Below are 6,650 nucleotides of genomic sequence, written 5' to 3' on the forward strand. Positions count from 1 at the left end.
TCTCATATAAGATATGCCCTTAGCTGAACTTGTAACTGGATAATAACATTGAAAGCACTATACCGGCTGTGAAAATTAAAAATATCTGTGTATCAAAGATTATATAACATATTTTTACGGACAAATAATTGAACTCCCCCCCTCCCTACCAAGGGATTTATTCTATTTGTGAACTATAGTGCCCTTAGAAACGAATTCTAGTGATTGAATTATGGGGCTCCTAAACACGCATTCTAAAGAGTGAACCATGGGACCCAAAGAAACGCATTCTATTGAGTGCACTATGGGCCCCCATAGAACCGCATTCTAAAGAGTGAACTATGTGCCATAGAAACGCATTAAATTTAGCGAATTATGAGGCCACAAGAACTGCATTAAAGTGAGTGAAATATAGGGCCCCTAAAACCGCATAAAATTGAGTGAACTATGGGGCCCTCTAGAACCGCATCATATTGAGTCAACTATGGGGCCCCTTAGAACTGCATTTGATTGAGTGAACTATGGGGCCCTCAAAAACCGCATTAAATTGAGTGAACTATGGCACCCTCTAGAACCGCTTTAAATTGAGTGAACTATGGGGCTCTCTAGAACCGCAACATATTGAGTGAACTATGGGGCCCTCTAGAACCGCATTAAATTGGGTGAACAATGTAGCCCCATAGAACCGCATTTAATTGAGTGAACTATGGGGCCCTCTAGAACCGCATTAAATTGGGTAACTATGTGGCCCGATAGAACAGCATTAAATGAGTGAACTATGGGGCCCTCAAGAACCGCATTAAAATGAGTGAACTATGGGGCCCTCTAGAATCGCATTCTATTGAGTGAACTCTGGGGCCCTCTAGAACAGCATCATATTTAGTGAACTATAGGGCCCCTTTGAACAGCATTAACTTGAGTGAACTATGGGGTCCCAAGAACAGCATTCTATCGAGTGAACTGTGGGACCCCTTAAAACGCGTTATATAGAGTGAACACTGGGTCCCCAGATCATCTCATCATCTTTGCCTGTGGTCCATATGACATAGGCCACCAACCAGCTTCCTCAATGCGTCTCGGTTCTGGGCGAGTCTCTCCAGCTTCCCCCCTATTTTGACTATCTGCTTAGCATCTGCATCCAGATCAAGGCGCCAGGTTTTTCTAGACCACCCTCGCTTCCTTTTCCCTTAGGGATTGCCTTGTCGTATTGGATGCAGGCTTGCAAAGGGTTTGGCCTATCCACAGCCAACGTCTCTGAAGGATGTCTTCTTCGACTGGCTGCTGGTTTGTTCTTCTCCATAATTCTTCACTGGAGATTTTGTCTGGCAAGCGGATCTTGAGGATCTTCCTGAGGCAGGTGTTGATTAAGACCTGTATTTTATGGTGGTGACAGTGGTTCTCCAGGTCTCTGCTCCTTAGAGGAGTAGCGGCTTCACGATGGTATTGAAGAGCCTAATCTTGGTGGTGATGCCAATTACGCTGGATCCCCAGATGTTCTTCAGCTAATGGAAGGCTATTCGTGCCTTACCGATGCGGGTTCTGACATCTGCATTCGTTCATCCCTGGTTGTCCATAATGCTGCCGAAAAAGGTGAAGCTGTCCACCTCCTTCGGCGCCTCGCCTTGGACTGTGATGGGTGTATTGTTGCATGCGTTGGTCCTGAACACATTGCTCTTCCCTCTGTTGATGATGAGGCCAAGTCTATCTGAGTTGTCCGTTACTATAGCCAAATCATCGGCAAAGTCGAGGTCTTTCAGCTGTTTCCAGAGTGTCCATTGAATTCCATTTCGCTTCTGCTCCGTTGATGTCTTCATTACCCAGTCTATGGCCAGCAGGAACAGGAAAGGTGAGAGTAAGCAGCATTTCCTCACACCGGTTCTCACTTCAAAGGCATCTGTGAGCTGTCTGCCATGAACAATTCTGCAGGTCAGAAGACTTCCTGATGATGTTGGTGATCTTTTCTGGCATTCCGTAGTGCATCAGAAGTATCCAGAGGGACTCCCGGTCAACGCTGTCGAACGCCTTTTCATAGTCAATGAAGTTGACATACAACGGCGAATTCCACTCCAGGGATTGTTCCAGAAAGAAGCACAGGGTTCAGATCTGATCCGTGCACGATCTCTCCTTTCGAAAGCCTGTTTGCTGGTCACGAAGATGCGGGTTTACTGCGTCATTCATTCGGTTCAGCAGGATGCGATTAAACAACTTTCCTGGGATGGACAACAGTGTGATTCCTCGGTAGTTGGAGCAGGAAATGAGATCGTCTTTCTTGGGAAGCTTGATGAGGTTACCCTCCGTCCACACGGTTGGGGATCACAGAACCACATTATATTGAGTGAAACATGCCCCCCCCCCCATTGAACCGCATTATATTGAGTGAACGTTGGGGCCCTCTAGAAGCGCATTATATTGAGTGAACTATGGGGCCCATTAGAACAGCATTATATTTAGTTAACTATCGGGCCCCTTGTCACGCATCATATTGAGTGAACTATGGGCCCCCTACCCCGCATTATATTAAGTGAACAATGTGGCCCCTTGAAACGCATCTTTTTGAGTTAACTATTGGCCCCCATAGAACCGCAGTATATTAAGTGAACTATGGGGCCCCTTAGAACCGCTTTATATTGAGTGAACTAAGGGGTTACTTTAGAAGCGCGTCATGTTAAGTTAACTATGGGACCCCTTAGAACCGAATTATATTGAGTGAACTATGGGGCTCTCTTGGACCGCATTATATTGAGTGAACTATGGGGCCTCCTAGAATCTCATTTTATTGAGTGAACTATGGGTCCCAGAGAACCGCGTTCTAAAGGGTGAACTGTCGGGCCCCCTAGAATCGCATTCTGAAGAGTCAATTATGCGGTCCCCTAGAACCGCATGAGTGAACTATTAGTCCCCATAGAACCCCATGAGTGAAAGAGGGGTCCCTTGAACCGCTTGAATGTACTTTGGAGCATCCGAGAACCGCATGAGTGAACTGTTGGTCCCCTATTTGAAGTCGCCCCCAAGTTCCAACAGAATTTATGTTTTAAATATGGTTAATCACATTTGATCACATCTTTTGATTGCTTGAATCAATCACATTTTATAGTATCTATAAACATTGCACTTTTTGTAGTAATTATCAAATAATTAATTTAGAATGTTTTTTTACCAGAAAGGTTAGCTCAGATGTCAATAAGAGCACTATCTCCCTCACTATGAGATATTGTCAAAGGTAGCAATATTTGTTTGAATCATGCCATTTTGTGAGGCATACAAATTAAGCTAAATTCTTGTGTGTTTTTTTCAATAGAAGAGAATAGATATCTAGAATATGAGATAACAATATGTATACACTATATGAAATGATTATGAAATCGAGTATTTGACTGTGCATGTTGTTGTTTGAAAAAGTTTGGTACCTGAGTACATGCCGAACCAAACGTGTGTTTGTTCCTCAATAGCAATCGTCCAATAAATAATAGCACTTACTTGTTTTGTCATCATTTTTAATAAAAAATGCGAGTAGTGGTCGGTGTTGACACTTGTACACACAAAACGGTGACGTCATTCGTTACTTGGATAAATTTATTGATGAAGTCATCGAACGGGGAAGTCCCTGAATGAAGACAAATGTTTTACACGAAGAATGCTGATGCTTTATTCGAAATATAGTAACAATAAATAGAGAGAATTTTAAAATATTTAAAAGCCGTAAATTTGATCATGTTTTCTATTTTATCATTATGATAAATAAGGAGACGCTGGTTATTTACTCCGAAAATTTTCAGTTCCGGTTTCGGATATTCCGGATAATAGGTTCGGTTGCGCGCGCAGATACCAAACTTTTCAAAACAATAACCTGTGTAGATCTACTATCCAATAGGCAATACACGTGTTAACGTAATGCGAGCTCTCGAGCCGCCGTAAGCCCGCTCGCTATTACGACGGTCATTCATCCCCTACATCTGATATTACTAGATAAAATTATCTATACTCCCATGGTTCATCCCCCATAAGACCATTTTTACGGCGACGGTCAACAGTGTAGTCACGTGGGTGCCAGCGCGATACGACTCAACCGTGACGACAGTGTTAACACGTGGGTGCCAGCGCAATACGACTCAACCGTTACGACAGTGTAATCACGTATCTGCCAGTGCGATGATACTCAACCGTGACGACAGTGTTACACGTAGAGGCCTGCGCGATACCACTCAACCGTTGCGACAATGTTATCACGTGGGTGCCAGTACGATATCACTCTACTGTTACGACAGTGTAATCACGTCGTTGCCAGTGCGATGATACTCGACCTTAGGTTGACCTTTGTTTCAAGAACAATAATGGTGGCTCATTAAAAACCGCCGTGCAGAGATATGACTGGCTCCGAAATTAGTTCAATGAGATGCCTGTCGGAATTACACAGGCGTGATGATGGTCGATTGAATTTTTAATAAATTGTACTATTTAAGAGTAATATGATAATAGGTGCTACCTAATTTACGGGCAAAAGCTTATTTGATGTTTGTTAAAGATAACACGGGTAATATATGTCTGCACATTATCATGCAACAAAACATTCAATTTCTTTACAAAACAATATGTAATTTAGCAAATCAATAAATTATAATTTGTTTTAATCTTAAACAAGTTTATAAAGCTGTGGCATACACAGATTGAACATTACTAGGTTGGTGCTAAGGAGAAACTACTAGTAGCAAAAATTTAGATTTATGATGAAGACCCACATCATAAGCTTAACGCTAAATATATGAGTGTACCTGTCACTTTTTGTGTGAGACAAAAAATAAACAACAACATACTTATTATCACGAATTTACTGTTATCAACAAGAATTGTTTTACCAGTAAATAATTTGCCAAACCATATTTAAATAAAATATAATCAAATATTTTTCACCTGAATTTAATTTCATTATTTCGTCTATTTTCATTTCATTTAATTCATTTTCATGTTTTGAAAGTAAAGATATTCAGTCATTATGGAATGTGGCATTAAACATATAGACAGCAGCTGCGTATTGCATGTGAATGAGGCAGTTTCCACATGAATATGATTATAAAATAACAACCCGATTATTAAACTGCATGTACATCCCAATTGATTAAAGTCAAGTTTTTGTATGTTCAAGCTCATAAACAAAATAACACATTCAGTATGTTCATTTATACCCTTATCTTCTCGCCCTTGTTTCTGTGCACTCAAAAGATATAGAATTAGACACACTGTTATGAGTTTGCATATATTCGGATAAGTTCCTACCACGCGTTTGTTAGTTCAAAAACACGCTCAGTCATAGCACTTAATGTCAATGAGTTGACTTCATCAAAGATGTAGAACCAAATGGTTTCTAAACAGAGTGTGCTTTTGAATTGTGGCATAAATTTTATGAAATAATACTAGTAATAGAAATACAGAAAAAAAACGTCTAAAGCTGCCTGGGAACTACCATTTTTAATATCAACAATTCATTTGACATGCCTGATTGCAAATTGTTAATTTCACTTTTCTTTCACATTGTTTTCACACCTGATATTTGTTATGCTGTATATTCTTTTTGCTTACAGACATACGGAGTCTCTTCACAATAATTGCAGTTTCTTTACAGTCCACTAACGTTGAACATTACTGAGTTACAATTGCTAATGTTTCAGTCCCGGTCAAGCTTTATAGGTCCAGAATTGCTTCGTTGTTGAGTACAAAGCACGCGGTCAGTTTTGCTCAGCAGAATGCTGCATGGAATGTGTGAAGTACAGCATTTGACAGAGCAGCGTCTAAAAGAAAATCAAAGAGAATCCATAAAATGTACATATGAATTAGTCTATTTCCAATGTGTATGTAAGCACAGTTTGAAACAGTTTGGTACGAAAATGATCGAGTATGAGTCGGAGATGCAATATTGTTTACAATCACAACGTAACTTAATACATGACAAAAGAAAGGGTCTTTAGAATAATCACATAGAATATACTCAAGAAATAACTCCAAAACTTAATAAAATGATAACTTTTATGTTCCATTAGTTTGACTGAATAATAATCATAATGACCTTAAATTTAAAATCGGCGAAATTTTGTATGTGCTGAAAACAGTTCCCATGCTATCAAAGGTAATCTTTAGCAATATAATTATAGATTGATGTTTAATGTAACCAAACGCAATATTTTAATTGAATAATTACTTACTAATAGAGTGCATTCCATTAATTTATTAAATTTCAACAATTTATTTTATACTTTCCGGTGGTTTATAGAGAAATATCAGTGAATTAAAACTGATAATTTCACTGTTTCAAACAATGAAAATTATCAGTGAAAATTATCGATAATTTTCACTGTTTATGTAAAATGACGTCATTTTTTTGACGAAATGACGTCATTTTCCAAGCGAAATTCTTTATCTCGTGATCATATAAAATATATATTTTCACTCGTGGCTGCGCCACTCGTGAAAATATTATTTTCTATGATCACTCGTGAATAAAAATCGATAATCCACCGAATCCAACAAATATCCTCTATGTAAACATCCACTAGAGTATGTCAGGTTCAATTTTCACTTCTTAATGACGTATTGACGAAAGCAGTGACGTCACACAGACATGTTTAGTTGTCGACGAAAGAAACGCGGCCGTTCATGTTGAGAACAAATTAAACTTTTAA

The sequence above is a fragment of the Dreissena polymorpha genome, chromosome 6, assembly GCF_020536995.1.
Source record: "Dreissena polymorpha isolate Duluth1 chromosome 6, UMN_Dpol_1.0, whole genome shotgun sequence".
Lineage (NCBI taxonomy): Eukaryota > Metazoa > Mollusca > Bivalvia > Myida > Dreissenidae > Dreissena > Dreissena polymorpha.